Source organism: Lepidochelys kempii, chromosome 7, assembly GCF_965140265.1.
Source record: "Lepidochelys kempii isolate rLepKem1 chromosome 7, rLepKem1.hap2, whole genome shotgun sequence".
NCBI lineage: Eukaryota > Metazoa > Chordata > Testudines > Cheloniidae > Lepidochelys > Lepidochelys kempii.
The window spans coordinates 56,327,845-56,351,933 of record NC_133262.1 but is presented as its reverse complement, the minus strand read 5'-3'; the positions used below and the strand labels follow the sequence as shown (position 1 = coordinate 56,351,933).

The window sequence follows — 24,089 nt, the reverse complement described above, 5'->3', positions numbered from 1 at the left end:
GCCAATTAGCATTCAGTAAGGACTGAGGTACAGCCAGAAAGTCTGACAGTGACTGGGTTACATTAATACCTTAAGCCCATATAGTCCATCTAAATGAATACAACAGCACTCGTCAATGGAAGGCCTTAACCTGCACTCCCCATTGTAGCACATTTTGGGGGGTTTCTTCCACACTTCTTGATGTTGAATGGCCAGAACATGTTAGGAGAGTGTGTGTGGCGGGGGTGTGGGGGTGTGTGTGTGTGTGGAGCATACGTGAGTTTGAAAGAGATTTCAAAATAGGCTGCCTTTTGGCACAGATGGTAAATTTTGGTAGTGCAGATTTCTGGGCCCCTGCATGTACTAAAGCCCCAGGGCCGGCCTTTGGGGTGGACGGTCCGGGCGGCGGCCCAGAGCACCCCGCCAAAGAGGGTGCCATGTGAAGGGTTTTCCTGAGTCCCACCTGACCTGCCAAGAGCCAGCTGGGCTGGTGGAGGTGGCAGGCAAGCAGCAGTGTCTGGAGAGGGCAGAGGGACCCAAGCCGCAGGGGAGAAGTTGAACGACCATCCAAGTGACTATTCCGGAGCAGGGGTGTCCCCCCACCCCCCCACTCCACTGCTGTGTGCAGCCGCCACTGCTCCTGTCCCCCACACCCATTCTTCCCATGGAGCACCCCCGGCCATTCTGGACTGGGAGTGTCCTGTCTGCTGTGCGGGGTGGGGGGGGGAAGGAAGGTTGATGTTGGGGTGTCCCCCCCTCCACCTGTGTAGCCAGTCTCCGCTGAGCTGACAGGACAGAGGGAATCTCTGGGTCCGGAGCTAGCGTCTGAACAAGCCTTCAGGCGCCTGATCCTGAGTGCTTTCTTAAAGAGACAGTGCACTCATACACTCACTCAGGTGCACGCACACACACAGTCACACACTCCCCTCCATGCACACGCACACTCCCTCTCTCACACACTCCCCCAAGCACCAACACACATGCCGTCTCTCACATACACACAATCTGTCACAAACATGCTCTCTCTTTTGTGCTCTCTCTCTCTCTCTCTCTCACACACACACAGTTCCCCCAACACACACAACACCAAATGCTTCACGCACCCCTAGGGGCTGTGAGGGGGGGAGCGAGGAGCGATGTCAGGGCTCCCTGCATCCAGGTCACTTTCCCCACCTAGGCTGTGCTGTGAGGCATCAGGAGCTGTGCCTCTCCTGCCCTCTCCTTACGCAGCCCAGGTGGGGAAAGTGACCTGGATACAGGAAGCCCTGACATCGCTTTTGGGGGGGAAGGGGGGCACAGTGCAGGGGTTGGGGCACAGGAGGGGGCAGGGATTGTGGTGAAGGGGGCACAATGCAGGGATTAAGGACGCAGGAGGGGGGCAGGGGTTAGGAGTGAAGGGATGTAGGGATATGGGGTGCAGGAGGGGAGTGCAGGGATTAGGGGTGAAGGGGGCACAGTATAGGAGTTAGGGGTGAAGGGAGGGTGAGGAGCCTGGGGAGCCTATAGGGGCCAGGGGCAATGGGGAGCACCATGCCCACAAGGGCTAGGCGCACCAAAATGCAAGTTCACCCAGGGTGCCATTTTCCCTAAGGCTGGAAGGTTCTGACAGCCTGCACTATCTGCTCTACAATAGCTTTGAAGAGTCTAAGACCAGAAGTGACCATTGTGATCTTCTAGTCTGACCTCCTGTATAGCACAGGCCAGAGAACTTCCCCAAAATAGTTCCTAGAGCAGAGCTTTTAGTAAAACAACCAGTCTTGATTTAGACATTGACAGTGATGAAGAATCCATCACAACCTTTGGTAAGTTGTTCCAAGAGTTAATTGCTCTCACTGTTAAAAAGTTACACCTCATTTCCAGTCTGAATTTGTCTAGCTTCAACTTCCAGCCATTGGATCATGTTAGACCTTTCTCTGCTAGGTTGAAGAGCCTGTTATTAAATATTTGCTCCCCATGTAGATACTTCTAGATTGTAATCAAATCACCCCTTAACTTTCTATTAAACCAAACAGATTGAGCTCCTTGAGTCGATCATTATAAGGCAAGTTTTCTAATTCTTAAACATTCCCATGGCTCTTCCCCGAATCCTCTCCCAAGTTTTCACCATCCTTCTTGAATTGTGGACACCAGAACTGAACACAGGATGGGTCGCACCAGTGCTAAATACAGAGAGGTTAAATAATCTCTCTGCTCCTACTCAAGAGAATGATCATGGAGGCTTCGTCTGAGACCAGTCATAAGAACTGTCTATGTATAGAAGTGAGGAGACATTAGAAAGGGGACAGGGACCAATTACTCTCTAGTCAAGATGAACAGAGCAATAGATATCAGGCTAGAAGTAATAGGCTCCAGCTGAACCTGAAAAGTTCTGGTGAGCGAGCAAGCATGTTTATGGATCCAGTTTGTCCCTGGGGTAATTCCACTGATGTTACAGAAGGAATCAAGCTGGGCCTACTGTAACTCTACACAGAGCTCAGCTATAGAACAAGCTGCCAGGGAGGGAATCATGATAATTGGTGGACCCCCATCTATCTAGATGAGACTCAAGATAAGGAACCCAATTCCACTGAGGTGCTGGGGGACAAATTAGATCTAACTCACTCAATTCTGTGGTCTGAAGATGCCTGGGAAGCTCACAAAATGTGTTGCCAATGTCAGCTACAAGAGCAGTCTATGGGCTTGTCAACCCATGCAGTTATTCTGAAATAGCAAGCCCTCGTATTCGATTGACTTTTCAAACTGCCCAGTCAAGCTGTGAACCAACATCCTTCTAGCTCAAAGGGACACTGCAATAAATAGCAACCACCTTTCTATTGAATGTACAGATCATTATGTTGTTTGCCTCCATCCTAAAAACATTCCAGTTAAGTGGATTTATTGGTTAGGAAGGACCCATTTTATTGTGTTGGGGGATGCATGGTGATATCCACATCCCTCTCATTGTTACTATAATCCATCTCTTCTCCAACTCTCCCGGCCCCCTCAGGCCTGCTGATTTAAATATGTTGGACACGGACCAGGACCACGAGTGTCATATGTTAAATAATAAAGGAAACAGGGACAATGGGAGGAAATGGCTCATTCTACAACGAAAGCCCATTTAAAAGAACCCCGTGCCTCATTAAAAGACTACTGAGATGTTACCTACAGGCCACAGGGCAACAAAAGGCATACAATGCACACCAGAAAGACAAAGAAAGAAACCAGCATACAGGAATGCTACCTACAGACACTACCTGACACAGCATACTGTGATGGAAGACAGCAAAACAACCTGGGACATTACCTTCAGGACACAGCAACTGGCCAATACACACTGGGAAGACAGAGAACCCACCAACCTATGAACTTCTAGTCAAGCTATGGAGAACAAACAGGTATCTTTTCTAAAGGGCTTTTAAGAAGACCTGCTTAGATTACACAACAGTAGGCTTAGAAAAATCTAAGATTACTAGAAGATGCCGGATGGAAGCTTCCCCTTCTTTGTACAATACAGTTGCTTTCTTGACAGAGAACTGATTGATTCTGTACCCAGTTCCTTACTACCCCCCAGCCATGAGAGCTTGTAGAATTGGCCTTTGGATATTACTCACTGGCTGTGGGCAGCAGGCACTCGTGGACAGAGATTTCTGACAGGAGGGATAGCCACACAACAGACAGGATGGTGTTTTCAGAAATTCAGAAGGGATCCCAGGGACCCGCGGGCAGTGTGCATCCCACACAGTCTCACACCAAGGAGGTACAGGATGCCCTGCTAACACGAGGTGCATCAAAACAGGGAAATGACTCTGAAACAAGCGGGGGGATTGAAAAGAGAGCACAGTTACAAGCGCACAGAGTGCTCACATTGGAAGGCATATTAAGGACCCTAATGAAGGGCCAAAACGCCCCAAATCCTTGATGTTCTTTTCCTTTAAGCAGGGGTAGAGGATCCCGAAGTAGGCCAGCTCTGGCCTCCTATGGCCCATTGGGTAGCACCTGCACTCTACCTTAGTTCTCAAATTCAATTCCTTCTGCACAAATTTCAAACAACTGTAGTGTTCTCAAGCAGCAAGGACCTGAAACTCCACATCCAAGGCTCCTAGATTCAAAGGCACTCCAGGCTGGCTGACTGGAGTTTCTTGGGCAGCTTCAGAACAATTAAAGTCTGAAGGCTTTGACTGAATTAAAGAAGGAAGCAAATAATACTATCAGGACAGAATTCCTTGTGTGATTTCATCCGTTATTACATGCAATTCATTTTACCTGAATTTTCAATGCGCTGCAGAGTTCAGTTCCAGCAATGCCTGAGCACATCATACTGGTTGCCCTGGGGGAAGCTGGAAGTTTGAGTAGTTAGGCAGGGGGTTGATGGGGGTTTGGGTGCATGTGGAGGGCAGCAGGAAGTTTCCGCTAAGGTGAACAGCAGTGAAGTAGTTAATGTTGATATTTAAGTTGTCACCATTACGTTTCAAAGTTAACCCCTCACTAGGATGCACAGGGCAGTTTGCCCATTGCTCTCTGAGCTATTGTTTCAGGCTCTTTGCAAACTCAAGCAGGTGCCACCGTATCAGTTTACCCTGGGCTCACATCAGGAAGGTTTTCTTTCCCCAAAAGAGGTTTTGTTTTGTTTTGTTTTGAAATAAGAGATTAGCGTACACTGCCCAGGTCTGCAGCAAACCCTGCAACTACCGAAAGGCCTGCCAACATGCTCTAGCTCTTGAGCAAGGTGTCCATTGCCTCAGCTCATCCTGACCCCAACACCCATGATGACGGGAGCTTTACTGATCAGTGCTAGAGCCGCATCCTGTCGAGGAGGAGGCCAATTACCCTCAAGCCACTGTGCTAGCCAAGGCATTTATTCCCAGCATCCTAGGCCCATGGCAGATCCTGTCCTATCACCCCCCAAGACATGCATTGCCTTTATCTCAAGTGTTGCAATAGGTGTACATTCTTGATCATCAAGTGTTCTTGGCCCCCACCAAATCTATACCCTTTACTCATGCCTTTTATGCCCAGGAAATCCATGGCAGCTGCTTCCAAGAGTCCCAGGCCTCCATTATGGCTAGGCCCTTTGCTCCCAGTCCCCCTATTTGGTCCAGAGTCACTGATTTCAAGTGCTTTAGGCTCTAAGCACATTCAGGCTGCAACTCCTGGGCTGGGACCCCTAATCCCCCATCACATTCTTCTGAGCACCCTACACTTGTGCAACCCACAGAATTGTAATCCCCAAAGTCTCCAAACCCCATCCCTTCCAAGGCGATTGCCCTCACATACCCCAGCTCTGTCAAGTCCAGGCTCATATTCCAGAATGGGATGCAGGAGGTGGAAACACAGATACCAGGTGAGCGCGTACAGAAGTGCAGGGTGGAGGTACAGAACGTGGGAGGTGGAGAAGAGTGCTGGGGGGTGCGATACACAGGTGCAGTGTAGAAGACAGGGTGCCCTCATGTATAAGAGGGAATGTGGTACTTGGCTATGGGACGGAGGAGGTGGAGAGCATGGGGTTTTAGAGGCGCCAGGCGAGGGAATATCTGAAGGCAGTGGGTGTGCAGGCGGCTGCTCTGAGGGGGCAGGGATGGGAGCTTGGAGTGGAGTTTTAAAGGGCGTTCCAGCCTCTGAAGGAGTTGGGGAGTGGGTGTGGCATGGGGCTTTGAGAGGCACCTGCTGGGGGTATGTCTGCAGGATGCAGGACATGCAGGCACTGGGTATGCCTGCCCCTAAAGTCTGATTTCTTCACAAGGTTGGATGGAGGTGGGCATGCCAGTTCCCATCCTGGGCAGAGACTGTGCTGAGAACTGCTCCTGCTAGATCCTCCGACTCCCCTCATCCTGAATCCCACTCCGCCACCCCACCCCCTAGGCTCAGCCAGACAAGGCTCTCAGTCCTCCCAATCCCTCCAGCCAGCCACACCGGCCTCCCTCACCCTCTGCCTGGCCTCCTCCCAGCTCACCAAGGATCAGCTCTGAGTGGAAGTGACATCCATCCAGCTCAGCAGGGAGCAAGTTCCCAGAGAATTCAGGACACAGACTGTAAACAAACTGCCTTCCCTACACCCCACCTCTCCCCGAGAGGCATCAGGGCAAGAGCTCCCTGGAGTCACGCGGGGAGGGAACTGGGCAACAAACATCAACAGCTCATTATTCTACTTGACCGAAAAGAAGAAAGGGAGCCTCACCGCTCCTGCTGAATGCTGCTGGGAGACACTGGGACTGGGGTAGCTGTGCGCTCCCCCAGCAAGTGTCCCTATACCTTTCCCTGCAGCGCCTCTTGCTGGTGGGGACTGGAGTAGCGGGGGAGTCTCCGAAGATTGTCCCCGCAGCACCTGCTGTTGCTGGCAGATGGTTGAGACGGAGAGAGCAGCCCCGCGTCAGCTTCCCTATGCCCAGGGCTCCTGCACCATTCCCTGCAGCTGGGAGCCGCCCGCGTGGGTTAGCATCCAGCTCCCTCGTAGTGCCCGCAGGCAGCTCCTCTCGGCTCCCCGGATCTGGATCCAGCGGCATGCCCAGCCGATGGAGAGGCGAATGCGGACGTGCCGCACACACACACGCGCGGCGCTGATGCACACCCCAGCCTGGACAGGGCAAACTTCAGCGCTCCGAGTCCTCCATAGCCCGGGCCAGAAGGGATCTGACCCCCGGCCCCCAAACCGGCAGCGCCCCCCCCCCATATCCCGTGCGGTAACTACGGCAGCCGATCCTCCGCTGCAGGCTCACGCACAAAGCCCAGCTTAAGAAAAAGCAAAGGGGCGGGGGCATCCCCCCTGTTCCCCGGGCACCCCGGGTGCGAACTTGCAGGGCTCCAGCATCGGCCCCGGCCGGCGCAAGGCGGACAAGGCTGCGCGCGTCTCCGGTGCTCCCCTAGTGCCGGCTAATCACCGGCTGCCTTGACAGCGCGAACCCGCCGCCCGCCCGCCCTGCCCCGCCGCGGCACCTTCCCCCGCCGGGCCGATCGCAGCCCCGGGCGGGCGGGTGCGGGGAGTGCACGGCCCCTGCTTACCCGAGCCGGGCTCGCTCCTGCATCCTCCTTCCAGCCCGGAGGCGGCTCCCCCCGGGCGCAGGTGGGTGTCGGGGTGGTTCGCCCTCCCCTGGCCAGCCCGGGCCGCGGGCGGCGATTCCCCGCTGCCGGTCCTGCGCTCTGCCAGCGGAGCGACCCCCGTCGCTGCCACTCCGGCGCGTCCGCCCCAGCTGTCGCTCTGCGGCCCGACACCGCCGGCAGCCAATCGGGGCTCGGCTCCGGGCTCGCCGCGCCGCTCAGCGGGGATTGGGCGGGTGGGCAGGCACCGGCCCGGTGAGCGGCGGGCTGGGAGCAGCCGAGGAGCTGGGCTGGGGAGGGGCTCGGTGGGCAACGGGTGGGGCTGGAAACAAGGATCCTTCTGTGCTGGTGCATGGGGCAGCCTCTCCCTAGGGAACAGGGTCCCTCCGGGTGTCAGTGTCTGGCTCACACACACACTGTCTCTAGGGAATAGGGTCTCTCTGGGTGTCAGTGTGTGGCTCACCCACACACTGTCCCTAGGGAACAAGGTCCCTCTGGATGTCATTGTCTCTCTCAGACACACACTGTCCCGAGGGACCAGGGTCCCCTGGGTATCAGTGTCTCTCTCAGACACACGCTGTCCCTAGGGATCAGGGTCCCTCAGGGTGTCAATGTCTCTCACACACACACTCCCTAGGGAACAGGGTCTCTCTCTCTCTCCCGCCCTTCCAGGGAACAGTCTCTCTCACTCTCTCTCCTCCTCCTCCCCCCCCCCCCCCCCGAACAGGGTCTTTCCCAGTTTCAGTGTCTCTCACACACACTCTTCCTAGAGAATAGGGTCTCTCTGGGTGTCTCTCTCACACACAAACTCCCTAGGAAACAGGGTCTCTCTGGGTGTCAGTGCATCTCTCTCACACACTCTCCCTAGGGAACAATCTCTCTGGGTGTCTCACACACACTCCAGGGTACGGGTTCCTGTGTGCGCCTGTTTCGCACTTCCACTTGTTAAGGAACAGGTTCTCTCTCTGTTTCACACAAATGCTGTCTAAGGACAATTTCTCTCTTGCAGTCTCTGTGAAACAGATTTGCTCTCTGTTGCATCCACCCTCAGGGAGCCAGACAATCTGTCTTTAGAATGGGACCTTGAGTGTCTGTCAGAGAAAAGGGAAGTTTTGGGCCCAAGTTTTCCAGCCACTTGCACCCATTGATGTCAACAAACGGGATGATGGGGGTCCTGAGCATGTCTTTTCCTGGGACTGAATGATTCACTCTTTCTAGAGACCAGGATCTTAGTCTTGTTCTGCCATGGAATGATCTCTCCAGAATGGGAAGTCCTCCTGTTGGGGTCATAGAGAAGTTGGCTACAGTGCCCAGATATGGTCTTTTTCCTTATGGCCAATTCTGATTACTGGATCAGGCTAAGCTGGCTGTTTTGAAATCCCATAAGGAAATCCCAGTGCATTGGGAAGGGCGTGATTGGCTTGGGGGTCTCCATGTGCTGATTGTGGCTAGGCCGTGAACCAATCATGCAGCATGTAAAATGATTGCTAATCTGGACGTATTTCAGGCAGTTGGGTGTATTAATGACATTCTGCATGATGGGGGTGGTGGCAGCACATTAGGGATCCATATGCAATCCCTGCTGAAGGGTTTACTTATCTATCTCTTCGCACACACATCGGCCTAGTGCGTAGTTGTTATAATGCCTCTTGATGGGGATCATGTTCCATGCATGATGCTTGCTTAAATTAGGGTGTTTTTCACATTGTACACTCTCTAGGATGCGACCATTTCTCCCTCTCTCTTGTAGAAAATGGTGCCACCTGGGGCCCATCCTGGACCCCCTCTCATGGGATGATCTAGGGTTTTTCCTCTCTAGACTGGGGTGATCCCTCAGTCGCTCTCTCTAGAATAAAGGTGTCATGTTTTGCTCTCTTGAAAGCGGGGTCTATCTCTCAATCAGTTGCTGTCCCTAGCAGCTTGAAATCTCTGTCTCTTGCCACTCTCTGGGGACTGGGATATGTCCCTGGAGGTTGGAGGGCGAAGGGAGGTCTCTCTTTGGTAAGGAATAATTCCCCTGCAGAGTGTCTCCCTGTCAGTGCATTAGTGTGTAGGGGGAGAATACAATCTTTCTCGTGAGGCTCTGGCCAGTCAGATCAATTCTTAATTAAACTGTGCTTTATTGCACAACCCCAGAAATCGATATTAAATCTGTGCAGGGGGAGGGGCCGGGGAGAGCCGGCTGCCAGTGCCTAGGTAATCCTTTAAGAAGGAAGTCAGGAACGCCTTCCTCTTCCACTTCCCATTGCCTCCTCTGTTTGAGTTCAGCCGAGCCCCACATTTCCCCTAGCCCAGCTGGCTCCTAGGAAGGCAGGCATGGCCTCGCCTCCCAGGAAGCATGGAGAGTAAGGAAGGTGACAGGCTGAGATGCATCTGCCTATATGTGATACACCATTTTCTCTCCTTTTCTCCAGCCTCCTGTATGGGGATCAAAGCTCCCCCTTGTGTCTGGGACCACGTCTCCCTGAACTGCCCGGTGCTCACAGATCTCACATCAAACCCTGGTGACTTTGGCTAATTAGCAGGCCTGGTTTCCCCAGGATCAACAGCCTGAATCCTTCAGCTGCTTCCCAGCTGGAGGGAGGGTGGGGGAAAGGAGGGGCTTTTCATTAATCTGCTGTGGAGCCTGAGCGACAAGCTTAACCAAATGGAAGAGTTGAGTGGTACCATGACTCAAATCAGGGGAAAGTGCAGGCCCACTCCCTCTGATCAAAGCTGCAAGACACACAAAGAAAGGAGAGTGGCAGGGGTGTGTGTGTGTGTGTGTGTGCACGCACACACTCACACAACATACATGGAGCTGGCTTGCCTGACCCTTCTCTCCCAGACCCCGGGGTAAGTACTGTAAACACAATGGAATGCAGGTTCCCTTCTCAATCATTCAGGTTCTCCAATAAAGAACCAGCTGGAAAACAAAGTTGATTTTCCCCCAATTTCTTGCTGCTCCAGCTCTGCCCCCAGTCTGTATGACACCAGAGCAACATCCCCCCTCCCCCCCCACACACACTGACCAGGATTTGCCTCCATCAATCATTACTGTCCCTGGAGTTCATGCCCTTTCCTGCTCCCTCCTGGGCAGCTCCTTCATTTTCAGGAGTAAATCCCCTCCTCCCCTGGCCAGCAGAGTGTATGGGAGCAGGATAAAACTCTCCATCGCTGGCAGGCCTTTTTCAGACGGGAAGGGGGCGGTGGTAAATCCCTCTGGCAGACAGTGGGGAAGAGAGGACAAAGTCTTTCATCCCTGGCTGATCCAGTCCCAGGATCCCTTTGCCCTTAGCCCGAGGATCTCCGCTGCACACCCCTCCCCCCCCCCCCGGGATGTAGCTGCCTCTCTCTTTTCTCTTACTTGACTATATTTCCCTCTTCTTCAGGGGCCATGACAGAGACACCCATATCTATCCCCCTGCCTTCTCCTGTGCTGCTCCTGCCTGCCCACCCACCACTGAACCATCAGCCTTCAGCCTTTCATCCACCTCTGAAAGAGGCCATCTCCCTGAAAGGTCACCCAACGTCAAACCCTCCAAACCAGCAGCACTTCTCCTTCCCCAACCCTTCTGCACATCATGTGACCAATACACCTGACACAAGGAGCAAAGCAACGGGGAAAAAATCAAGCTTATTCTCTTTAATATAAACCCCCCAAAACCAAAACCCAAACAAACCCGAGACACTTCCAAACAACCTTAACTCTGACCCTATTTCACCTTGCCCATATTTTGTGTAATACAGCTGTTGAACAATTTGATAATAATTTCCAGGACTCCAAGGCTTTATTCTTGGCTCTGCCATTGTCCTGAGTGTAATGTTGGGAAGTCACTTAAGGTCAGCTTTTTTAAAAGTAGCTTCTAATTTTGAGTGCCCAACTTCAGACACTTAGGCTCAGATTTTCAAAGGTATTTAGGCACCTAACTACCCTGGATCTCAATGGAAGTTACTTCTTAGGAGCTGAATTGGCCCACTGGAGCCAAACCCCCTTTGAATTCTGACTAGGTTTAGATCAAGTTCTAGATCCAGGCCTCAGCCTTTGTGTTTAGCTCTGGTTGGAAGGGTGCTGTCTTCTAACTGCAATCTCTTTGTGAACAGCTGTGTTTTGTGAGTCAGATTAAACCTTCATGCAGCCGAAATGGCATGCAGAATAGATTTGCTTGGAGGAAGGTAGTGGCGCCAAGAAGGAGGATCAAAATGTGGCTTAGAAAGAAAAGCCAGTGACAACTTTAACTAGAGAGCTGTGGTTGCCGCTCTGTAATAGCCAGCTAAAAACGTTCCTTTGCTCAATTTAATCTCATTTCCCCTCAGGGCCGGCTCTACCGTTTTTATCGCCCCAAGCAGCGTGCCGAAATGCCGCCGCCGTGAGCGGCTGAAGAGATAGCAACTGCTGCTGAATTGTCGCCGCCGCGAGCAGCTGAAGCCAGAGGCTGCCGCAGAATTGCCGCCACTGCGGAAACGCCCTAACGGCACACGGACTCCCGCCCCTTGCAGATTGCCGCCCCAAACACCTGCTTGGAACGCTGGTGCCTGGAGCCGGCCCTGTTTCCCCTAATCACCTCCACTAACTGAATCCTCTTCCTCCTTGTTATTCAGCCCCTTTCAGGCCTTACACACGGTTATCATGTCCTTCTTACTCATAGCTCTGCCAAACCACATGCAATCCCTTCTCTCTCTTTCTCAGCCAGTCTCTTAAGCCCCGTTGCACGTTTGTTCTTTTCAGAACTCTCCGCAATTTATCTATATCTTTCCAGTACTGAGGAGCCTAGAATATCCCAAGTGCAGTCTCACCTGAGTCATATAGGGGATAACCAGGGCTGGCCCACAACATGTTGGTACCTGAGGTGGGGAGCTCAAATGATGCCCCCATGCCCCCTCGCTTGGGCCAAAACATTGAAAGGTGTAATTCCTGCCTTCTTCCTGTTCTATTCCTCTCATGGTACTGCTCTGCTACCTACCCCAATAAAGGAGAACTAACAACTTAAAATGCCTTGTTCAAAAATTTTAAGTAACACTTAACTTTCAAACGCCTGAACAGCAAATGTAACTTTTCTTGTCTGCATAGGAAAGACTGGCATTTTTATCTGTTTGAATAATTAAAGTGGTGCTTTCTGTGCCTTCTTGGTCGCAAGATTTGAACTGCTTCCTGAAGGTCCACAGTCTGGGCCAGCTCATGCTCTATTGAGACGGTTGCAAGGCTGACCAGCGTCTCGTGTGTCATTGTGGAGCGTAGATGTGTTTTTATTAACTTCAGCTTGGAGAAGCTGCGTTCTTCACTGGCAACTGTTACAGGAAGTGTTAGAAGTATGCGCAGAGCAACAAAAGCATTTGGAAAGAGGGTGGTCATCTTATTTGTGCACATATATTCCAGAACTGCCTTTGGAGTTGATCCTGCTGAAATGTATCAGTTCATCACCTAAATCACTTGCATCAATATCATGCATGTCATCATGTGTCAACACTGTCTCTAGTGACCTGCATTGCTGGTGTAGGTCTTCTTCAGGTATAGCGAGGAGTTTTGGAATATCATGCAACATCCCAAATATACTGCTGTGTTTCTTGAGCTTCATGAAAGGTTCTTCAGATGACTGTATTGCACAATCTAGCACCTGGTTAAAGACTTCAACTTTGAATTGTTGCTTGGGGTCTCTTATGGGATTATCCCATGCCTCATAATCAAAATGTCTTCTTCTTCGGTGACTCTTGTATTCTTGAATGGGTGGGAAAATAGCTTCAGTGTGAAGTTCTTCTGCCAACTTCTGTACACTCTTCAGAACGTTTTGAAATCCCTCAGCTGACTGGTAAGACTGTAGGTATGACTTTGCTTTGTCCAGTTGTTCCATTGATCCAGCTATATCAAGGTCAACACCTTGGAGTCTCTTGCTTACAACATTTATTTCAAACAGTATGTCATGCCACAACACTAAGCCACACAGAAATGTGAAGTTATGTAGGTTTCTGGTGATTCCATTTCCCTCTGCCACTGTTCTCCCATGAACGTCATAGCATTATCCTCCATAATGGCAACTATGGCATAATCTATTTTCCCAATTTGGTGTTTGATAGGCTTTATTGCCTCCCCTCAACTTTCCCATCGTGTGGCACTCAGTGGTTTCAGTGTCAGAGAGGACGTTCCCAGATATTGCTTCAAAATTTGCCATTGATGAGTTGATGCAGAGAAAAATACATAGATGCTTTGAATTGCATTAAAAATTCAGCAGCCTCACTAGAAGCTGATGCTGCATCACTGACCACCAAGTTCAATGAATGAGAACTGCATGGGACAAAAAAAGCTCGAGGGTTTAACTTTCGGATCCGTGTCTGCACTCCTCTGTTCTTTTCTCTCATGCTGGCACCATTATCGTAGCCCTGACCTCTCATGTTAGCTATCGCAGTTCTCGTATCTTCCAGCTTTTTAAGAAGCACATTTGTCATACCAGCTCCTGTAGTATCATCAATGTCAATAAATTCTAGAAAATGCTCTCTGACAGTCACCATTGCAGGGACGTTTTCACTAGGTTCTGTTGTTGTTACAAAAAGCACCATTAAAGTCATTTGTTCCATATGGCTGATGTTAGGTGTGCAGTCCAGAATAACAGAGTAATATCTTGCTGACTTCAGATCTGCCACAATCTTCCATCTGACTTTTGTTGTCAGTAACTGTATGATCCCATTTTGAATTGTTTTTCCAAGGTAGTGGTGTGTGTACATTTCTTGGGTGGTGACTCTGTTTAGATGCTCCTGGAGTACAGCATCCAACTCAGCCATCAGCTCCACAATTTTAAGGAAGTTTCCATTGTTTGGCACATACAGCTGATTTGAAGTGTCACACAGTGCTAGGTTTTGGGTAGCAAGCATTCTCACAATGGCAATAAGCCTTTTCAGAACATTTTGCCAGTAAAGAGACGCTGATGCAATCTTCTCTTGATGCTGATCATCTATGGTGGCCTTTAACCTTAGTCTCATCTCAAGCTCTTTCCACCTATGGAATGCTCTCTGGTGATTTGTTGCCTTCTCATGGTATTCCAGATTTCTAGCCAGATTTTTCCAGTCCTTTGTTCCTGTAGAACCCAATGTGGCTGGAACATTAGACTGGAAGAGTCTGCAACAAAAACTGTATGCAGCATTCTGGGGTTTTGAGTACATAAGCCATGGCCTCTCCACTTTGTCACCATTGGGGATTTCACGCCAGTAATGTGTTGGATGGAAACTTCTATTTTCATTGTCTTTGGGGAACATGAAGTTTTTCACTTGCTGTGGCCCATGCAGTACAAGGAAGTCCCTCAGGCTACTGCTCAAGTGGGTCCATGGTCCTGGATCATCTAGACTTAAGGAACTAAACTCAGCAGCAGCTGTTTCTTGCGCCTTCACCACACTCTTCTCTGATCTACACTTTTCTTCAGGAATGTGCATGGTTACATCCATTTGACATGGAGATATGGATGCTGCAGTAGCTGCCAGGTCACCTGCACTCTGACTAACTGGAAGATCAGGCATCTCCTCACCACTCACATCCTCACTGCGGCCGGAAGGCTCACCGTGAATATTTGTGTCTGTGTATCTCAGGAGAGCTCCCTCCTGCTTAGATAGAAAAGCTTCCTTTGCTTGCTTTCTTTTTCTGAATGCTGCCTCAGAGGGGCGTTTTCTTCTTTCACTCATGACTGCTGTTCTGTGCCAGCTATAGGTGCTCTCAACACTCAATTGAAGGGGACAAATGAGCTGGCTGTTAGCAGGGCCTGCGTGAGGGAAAATATCAGCGTCTTAAGGGCCTAACTGGCTCCTACTATTTCAGTTGACTGCCTGTTCTCCTCAAGTGGGTTCCGGGAAGCAGCAGGAAACAGGAAGCTCCCAGAGAAGCTGGTGTTAATCAGTCCAGGCCCCTGGGGGTGCTAGAGAGGTACATAAGAGGCTCCTCCTCCTCTCTCTCCCTGCAGTTCCTGCTGCTTTCCGTTATTCCCTCTCACCTTTTCTCCTGCCTGCCTGTTATGTCTCTTGTGCCCTCCTTCCTCCAGCACAGCACTCCACCCTCTCTGTGCGTCTAGAGCAGAGACAATACATATGCACCAGCATCAGACACAATTTTCTACACTCTGGGTCCTAGTGGCGCCCCCCCACAGTCTGACACCGGAGGCTGCTGCCTCAGTTTGCCTCATGGTAAGGCCAGCCCTAGGGATAACTATCCACTCTCTGCTCCGCAGTGTGGTGACTCTGACACTGAGTTGCCCAGGAATGAAAGCAGTAGCTCATGTGTGGTCTCAGCAGAACCATACAGGCCAGACTGGCCTCAGCCCTAGCTTGGGTAGGGGAGCGAGCAAGGAACCTTCTCCACTTGAACAAACTCCAGGGACAACTGCAGTTGCAGGCAAGGCCAGTCTTTGCTGGTTCTCTGTATATATTACAATATGTGGGTTGTTTGTATCAGGCTGGTGGTATGAAGAAAGGCAGGCCACAAAGCTGGGAACTCACGAAGAGTTAACCATGCACATTCAATGCCTCGATAATGAAGCTTCTGTAGCAATTAGTTTATTTTATCATTCATTTATCATTGTGTTGTCTAGTGTTGTGGTCAACTCTTAGAACCGTAGGGTTAGAAGGGACCACAAGGGTCATCTAGTCCAATCCATTGCTAAGATGCAGGATTTGTTGGGTCTAAACCAAGGGTCTCAAACTCAAATGACCACGAGGGCCAAATGAGGACTAGTGCATTGGCCCAGGGGCCGCATCACTGACACCCCCTGCTGCTGCCCCCGGCACTGCCCCCACTCCACCCCTTCCATGAGGCCCTGTCCCTCCCCCACCTCTTCCCATCCCTTCCCTGCCCCCATTCCAACCCCGGGGGTGCAGGAAGGGTGCGGGGTGTGGCGGGGGCTCAGGGCAGGGAGTTGAGGTGCAGGAGGTGTGCAGGGTACGGCAGGGGGCTCAGGGCAGGGAGTTGTGGTGTGGGGTGCAGGAGGGGTGAGGGGTGTGGCAGGGGGCTCAGGGCAGGGAGTTGGGGTGTGGGGTGCAGGAGGTGTGCAGGGTACGGCAGGGGGCTCAGGGCAGGAGTGCAGGAGGTGTGCAGGGTACGGCAGGGGGCTCAGGGCAGGGAGTTGTGGTGTGGGGTGCAGGAGGGGTGAGGGGTGTGGCAGGGGGCTCAGGGCAGGGAGTTGGGGTGTGGGGTGCAGGAGGGGTGAGGGGTGCAGCAGGGGCTTGGGGTGCAGGGTGTGGCAGGGGGCTCCGGGCAGGGGGTTGGGGTGCAGGAGGGGTGTGAGATGCAGCCGGGGGCAGGCAGAGAGTTGGGGTGTGGGGGGCAGGAAGGGTTCGGGGTGTGGGCTCTGGCCCAGGGCCATTTACCTAGAGTGGCAGCAGCGCACGCCAGGGCCAGGGCAGGCCCCGCTCTGCTCCGCTCCAGGAAGCAACCGGAACCACGTCCCCGGGGGGGGGATGTGGGGGGAGGGGGACGACACAGGGCTCCATGTGCTGCTCTTGCCGCTGCTCCAGGTACCTCCCCTGAAGCTCCCATTGGCCATGGTTCTCCATTCCTGGCCAATGGGAGCTGCAGGGGGCGGTGCCTGGAAGCAAGAGCAATGCATGGAATCCCTTCTCCCCCATGACCCACTCCCCGGGGCTGCAGGGACGTGGTTCCGGCCACTTCAGGGAGCGGTGCAGGGCTCACGGTGCCACGGGGTAGGCAGAGGAGGGGGGTGTGGGCGGGAGCTTCGCGGGCCACATGAAAGAACCCCACAGGCCATGTGTTTGAGACCCCTGGTCTAAACCATCCAAGACAGATGGCTACCCAGCCTGCTTTCGAAAACCTCCAGTGAAGGAGCTTCCATGTCTTCCCTAGGCAGTCTGTTCCACTGGCCTACTGTTGTTATGGTTAGGAAGGTTTTCCTGAGATTCAGTCTAAATCAACTATGCTGTAGTTTGAATCCATTGCCTTTGTCCTGCCGTCTGTGGCAAGAGAGAACAACTTTTCTCCATCTTTTTTATGGTAGCATTTAAAGTATTTGAAGACCCCTATCACATTCCCCTTAATCTCCTCTTTTCCAAACTAACCATATCCAGTTCCTTCAGCCTTTGCTCACATGGCTTGCACTCCATCCCTTTGATTATCCTTGTTGCTGGCCTCTGGATCCTTTCCAGTTTCTCTAAATCCTTTCTATACGGGTGGTGACCAAAACTGGACGCAGTACTCCAGTGGAGGCCTAACCAGCGCTGAGTAGAGCGGTACTGTCACCTCCCATGACTTGCATGCTATGCCTCTGTTAATGTTATTTCATATATAATCAATGTGTGATAAATAGTTTTAAGTTGTAGGCACAGGTAGAAGCAAGACAGGATTACAGAAGTATAAGATTAACAAGTATTTAGGAGAAATTAATGTGTATTAGGTATGTAAGTAAAGCATGGCTGTAATGGAAGGCCTACTGGCTGAGGCTGTAAGATTTTACCTTAGCCACACTAGGCCTCAGGCTTACGGATGATTGACATGAGTGGGTGACCTAAGAATAACCCAGTGCCAGTAAGGTTACAAGATTACTGCAAAGAATGTGCCAATAGGTGATGTTCTAGAAATATAAGGCAGTGGTCTCCAAAGTGGGGTGCGCAAGACCACCCGTGGGTGTGCGCGGCAGGAGGAGCGCTGCCAAAGGAGCGCCGCCGGCAGAGCAGCAACAGTGCTCCTGGACCTTTGATTCTTCGGCGGCATGCCTGCTGCAGCTTGACTCTCCCCGCTCCGTCTTCGGCAGCTTGTTTTTTTTTTTTTTGCTTCCCCAGAGCTGGTCCTGGTGGGGGGGATAAACACAGGGAAATAGTATACTGATCCCACTGAGGGTTACCAAAAGAAACTACAGCATTTGCTCAAGAAACTCCCTGAAAAAGCACAAGAACACATCTGCACAGACACACCCCTGGAACCCCATCCAGGGGTATTCTATCTGCTATCCAAGATCCATAAACCTGGAAATCCTGGATGCCACATCATCTCAGGCATTGGCACCCTGACAGCAGGATTGTCTGGCTATGCAGACTCCCTCCTCAGGCCCTATGCTACTAGCACTCCCAGCTATCTTCGAGACACCTCTGGCTTCCTGAGGAAACTACAATCCATCGGTGATCTTCCTGAAAACATCATCCTAGCCACTATGGATGTAGAAGACCTCTACACCAACATTCCACACAAAGATGGACTACAAGCCGTCAGGAACATCATCCCTGATAATGTCTTGGCAAACCTGGTGGCTGAACTCCCCACTGTATTTTCCACTGAATGCATCTGATGAAGTGAGCTGTAGCTCACGAAAGCTTATGCTCAAATAAATTTGTTAGTCTCTAAAGTGCCACAAGTACTCCTTTTCTTTTTGCAGATACAGACTAACATGGCTGCTATTCTGAAACCTGTCATTATGCTAGGCACTGAATTTAGCCGTATGGAGTGGAAATCTATCAACTTCATGAAAAAACTCGTACAGATACAAACAGACATCATCTGCCTTTCCAAATGCAAACAGATGGACATCATACCAAAAGGACTGAAGGTAAAAAATCCATTACAATCTACATACCACACAGACTATGCTGACAGCTTGTGCCACACACTCTCAAAGAAACTGTGGAACCACCTGATCAACATCCTCTACAGCAAACAGGGAAAGATTAAGAATGAGCTCTCAAAACTGGATCCTCTCATAAAAAAACAACCTTCCACACAAACTTCCTCATGGCTGGACTTTACAAAAACTAGACAAGCCTTTTACAACACACACTTTGCTTCTCTACAAAAGAAAAAGGACACTAAACTATCTAAACTACTACATGCCACAAGGGGCCACACCAGAGGTTCCCTTAACCCAACCAGCAATATTGTTAATCTATCCAACTATACTCTTAGCCCAGCAGAAGAATCTGTCCTATCTCGGGGCCTCTCCTTCTGCCCCTCCACCCCCACGAACATGATACAGTTCTGTGGTGACCTAGAATCCTATTTTTGATGTCTCTGACTCAAGGAATATTTCTAACACACCTCTGAACAACATACTAACCCACAGAGATCTTCCTACCAAGACTACAAAAAGAAGGATTCTGGGTGGACTCCTCCTGAAGGTCAAAACAACAGACTGGACTTCAACATAGAGTGCTTCCGCCGACGTGCACGGGCTGAAATTGTGGAAGAGCAGCATCACTTGCCCCATAACCTCAGCCGTGCAGAACACAATGCCATCCACAGCCTCAGAAACAACTCTGACATCCTAATCAAAAAGGCTGACAAAGGAGGTGCTGTTGTCATCATGAATAGGTCGGAATATGAACAAGAGGCTGCTCGGCAGCTCTCCAACACCACTTTCTACAAGTCATTACCCCCTGATCCCACTGAGGGTTACCAAAAGAAACTACAGCATTTGCTCAAGAAACTCCCTGAAAAAGCACAAGAACAAATCTGCACAGACACTCCCCTGGAACTCCGACCAGGGGTATTCTATCTGCTACCCAAGATCAATAAACCTGGAAATCCTGGATGCCCCGTTATCTCAGGCATTGGCACCCAGACAGCAGGATTGTCTGGCTATGCAGACTCCCTCCTCAGGCCCTACGCTACCAGCACTCCCAGCTATCTTTGAGACACCACTGACTTCCTGAGGTAACTACAATCCATTGGTGATCTTCCTGAAAACACCATCCTGGCCACTATGAATGTAGAAGCCCTCTACACCAACATTCCACAGAAAGATGGACTACAAGCCGTCAGGAATGTATCCCTGATAATGTCACGGCTGAACTTTGTGACTTTGTCCTCACCCATAACTATTTCACATTTGGGGACAATGTATACCTTCAAATCAGCGGCACTGCTATGGGTAACTGCATGGCCCCACAGTATGCCAACATTTTTATGGCTGACTTAGAACAACGCTTCCTCAGCTCTAGTCCCCTAATGCCCCTACTCTACTTGCGCTACATTGATGACATCTTCATCATCAGGACCCTTGGAAAAGAAGCCCTTGAAGAATTCCACCATGATTTCAACAATTTCCATCCCACCATCATCCTCAGCCTAGACTCGTCCACACAAGAGATCCACTTCCTGGACACTACGGTGCTAATAAGTGATGGTCACATAAACACCACCCTATACCGGAAACCTACTGACCGCTATGCCTACCTACATGCCTCCAGCTTTCATCCAGACCACACCACACGATCCACTGTCTACAGCCAAGCTCTGCGATACAACCGCATTTGCTCCAACCCCTCAGACAGAGACAAACACTTACAAGATCTCTATCAAGCGTTCTTACAACTACAGTACTCACCTGCTGAAGTGATGAAACAGATTGACAGAGCCAGAAGAGTATCCAGAAGTCACCTATTACAGGACAGCCCCCCAACAAAGAAAATAACAGAACACCACTAGCCATCACCTTCAGCCCCCAACTAAAACCTCTCCAACGCATCATCAAGGATCTACAACCTATCCTGAAGGACGACCCATCACTCTCACAAATCTTGGGAGACAGTCCAGTCCTTGCTTACAGACAGCCCCCCAACCTGAAGCAAGTACTCACCAGCAACCACACACCACACAACAGAACCACTAACCCAGGAACATATCCTTGCAACAAAGCCCGTTGCCAACTGTGTCCATATATCTATTCAGGGGACACCATCATAGGGCCTAATCACATCAGCCACACTATCAGAGGCTCGTTCACCTGCACATCTACCAATGTGATATATGCCATCATGTGCCAGCAATGCCCCTCTGCCATGTACATTGGGCAAACTAGACAGTCTCTACGTAAAAGAATAAATGGACACAAATCAGATGTCAAGAATTATAACATTCAAAAACCAGTCGGAGAACGCTTCAATCTCTTTGGTCACTCGATTACAGACCTAAAAGTGGCAATTCTTTAACAAAAAAACTTCAAAAACAGACTCCGAGAGACTGCTGAATTGGAATTAATTTGCAAACCGGATACAATTAACTTAGCCTTGAATAAAGACTGGGAGTGGATGGGTCGTTACACAAAGTAAAACTATTTCCCCATGTTTATTCCCCTCCCCCCGCCCCAAATGCTGTTCCTCAGACGTTCTTGTCAACTGCTGGAAATGGCCCACCTTGATTATCACTACAAAAGATTCCCTCTCACCCCTGCTCTCCTGCTGGTAATAGCTCACCTTACCTGATCACTCTGGTTACAGTGTGTATGGTAACACCCATTGTTTCATGTTCTCTATGTATATAAATCTCCCCACTGTATTTTCCACTGAATGCATCCGATGAAGTGAATTGTAGCTCACGAAAGCTTATGCTCAAATAAATTTGTTAGTCTCTAAGGTGCAAGTCCTCCTTTTCTTTTTGCGGATACAGACTAACACGGCTGCTACTCCGAATGCTGTGAGTAGATGCTAATGAGAATGAGGGGAACTAAGAGAACAACCTCTGAAAAACAGGGCATGCCAACGTTCCCGGGGGTGTGGAAGTTCAGATAAGGAAAGGAGGGTTGAAACCCTCATGCATATGTATAAGATGTGAGGCTTCTCAGGCTGTTCTGCTCACCTGTAGCACTGTGCTCTTCCAGGTGTGGTCTCCTCAGACAACTCAGGGCTGCCCTTCTGCTCCATTTCCCAGGCTCCGCACAGCCCTGCCAATGCAGCACGCTCCTTGGATGAACCCCCGCTCCCACTTTTCCTGCTCCACCCTGCACCCCTTCCCCGCCTCGCACAGCCTGTCACTAACATGGACACAACTGCCTGCCCCACCCCCTTGAACAGGCCTAATCCAGCTGCCAGTGCAGCCACCTTCTCCCACGGCCAGGCTACTTTCACCCTCCAGTTTGTCATGAAACATTCACGCCAGGATGCAGCCCAGTGCTGGAGGCCATAGCTGCTATTCATGCCCTAGGGGACCATTTGTAATGGGGTCCAAATGGGACTATTCTTTCTGGGGGCAGGGGGCTTTCAATGCACGGGGAGGGCCCTGTGGCCCAGATTCTGCCTCTGGTACACCTGCATGACCCCTAGTGAAGTCTTCTGGAGCTGTGCTCCCACAGCCGAGAACAGCTTAACTCTGTGTCTATTGGCAGCCCCTATGTTAGTGATAGTTTGTAGCCTGTCTAGCTTAGGCTGCTGGCCGAACACGCAACAAGCCAAGTGCCCCTAGCTCCTACTGAAGTCAATGGGAGTCGAGAGACCCTGGCAGCTTCAGCATCTTGCCAGAGCCAGGGCATCAAGTGGGCTGCCATACTGCAGAGAGCTGACTGCACAGCTTGGCCACAGCCTCTGAGTAACCCCTGCTGCTCTCAGGACCAAGCTAACCCACCAAACACCTGAGCTGTAGATTTTAAAAGCTGCTGCTGTGTGAACTAATTCTTTTATGGGCACTTATCTGTTACCTCCCCCAGCCCGTGGCTAGGGATAAATGGGGAAGATACACTCTTTTGGTGGACTCTTCCACAGATCCTGCTGTACTCTATACTCTAGGCAAACAGACATTAACGGAGAGGCGGAATAGGGTCATCATCCCACAACCACACTCTTCCTCTTCCAAGTCCCCAAACAAACCTAGTCATTTTCACATGTCACTTCCTGCCCTGGACTCTTGTTCAGTGTTGCTATGTGCTGTTAAAAAGTCACCATGTTCTACCCCAGAAGTGGGCACATGTAAGAAGTGATTTCTGTATGTACTTGGCCAAGGACCAGCTCCCCTCCAAAGCTGCCCCAGGTCCATGCTGCAGAGGCAATATTAATCTCAGTCCACAGTCTGCTGGTTGTTAGCAGCAGGAATAATCTGCACAGGGTGACCCTGCCCAGTTGTCATTGCAGAATCCTGCATGGACCCGAGAGCCACCCCCAAGTTCTGCTCTGCAACCTCCATCTGCAGCCCTTGTTGCCAAGGGACTGCGGAGCAAACCCTCCAAGGATCTGGAGTGGAGCCAGGATAGCGGGAGATTCCCAGCCCAGCCCCAGCTCTCCCTGCAGGGTTTCTGGCCCACAGCTGTGCAGTGTAAGCCAGTGGGATTTGGTCAGCAGTGAAGCACTCTGGGAACCCTTGGGGTGAATGGTGTGATGGAAATGGAAGCTCAGCCTGACACTAACCCCACCCAAGAGAAGCCCGAATGTGGGTCCCTGTGGGGTGAAAGCAGCACTCTTCCCTCCTCACCTCCCTGGGGCGCTGTTCAGGACACAGCCATCACTCCTCACAGGTATTCCATCTGCTCTGCAGAAGGGAGGAAGCTAATAACAGCGGGCTGAGTGGGGCACTTCTCCCCCTGCAGGGGAGCCTGGGACCAGGCTGCTCCCTCTTGATAACGACCAGACCAGTGCAGAAGGGAGCACAGAGGGGTTCCTCAGCTGCTCTGTGGTCAGGACCCAGAGCAGCTCAGGATGGGGAGGGGAGCACACATGAATCGGCTCCCAGCCCCCTCTGGATCCTCCTTCCCTACACAGGGGCTTAGAGGACTTGCTGAGTGGGGTGCATGGGCTAGAAAGGGGGACTCAACAATGGAGGGGGAACTCAAGATGAGCCCCCCCCAAACACAATGCTTGTGGATGTGGGGTCTACAAATGCCCCCCTTGTACTTCCCCCTGGTTGCAGGGAGCTTTCCAGGCTAATGGGTCCCCATGCTGGCCAGTTCCTGTGCTGGGAAAGGATGGGGCCCCTTCGACATCTCTCCATGAGTCAGTCAGGTGGGGAGACCCATCCCCCCCATAGAGGGGCACCCTGCTGGCTCTGAGTTTCAGGATTTAGAAAATTCACATCTCAGAATTTCATGCTGCATTAACACAGTTTCCTGTCCTATAATATCCAGGTTCTAATGGGTGATGCACTGAGCTGGGAGTCAGCAGACCCAGGTCTGCCGCTGACTCACTGCGTGACCTTGGCTGATCACTTAAGGCCGATTTTCAGAGAGGAGTTCAAAGGGGAGCTGCGGGTGCTCAGCCCTTTTGAAAAGCAGAGCTTCACCTCGCAGTGCCTCAGTTTCTGCATCTGCCATGGGATGCTATTACTGACCCACCATCCTGGGGGTAGGGGAATTGAACCCGTGTGTGCGCAGTGCACCGAGGTGCTCTGCTGAGAGGGAGAAGGACAGAGCACGTGTGTTGTGTTACCTCGGAGGCGACACTCA

General features: G+C 51.2%; 1 protein-coding gene across 5 annotated transcripts in view; it reads right to left on the bottom strand.

Moving 5' to 3' along the window:
• The window catches only part of PSD (pleckstrin and Sec7 domain containing), a 107,228-nt gene that overhangs the window by 66,588 nt on the left and 16,551 nt on the right, over positions 1 to 24,089 (bottom strand). Inside the window, exon 1 of one of the 5 annotated variants that reach the window (XM_073352938.1) lies at positions 6,958 to 7,149. The exons of 3 other annotated variants lie outside the window; for them this stretch is intronic. The gene's annotated coding sequence lies outside the window, so the exon portion shown is untranslated. Of the gene's footprint in view, positions 1 to 6,136; positions 6,569 to 6,957; positions 7,150 to 24,089 lie in introns of those variants that run through there. One more of the 5 variants, XM_073352940.1, reaches the window with a different exon arrangement.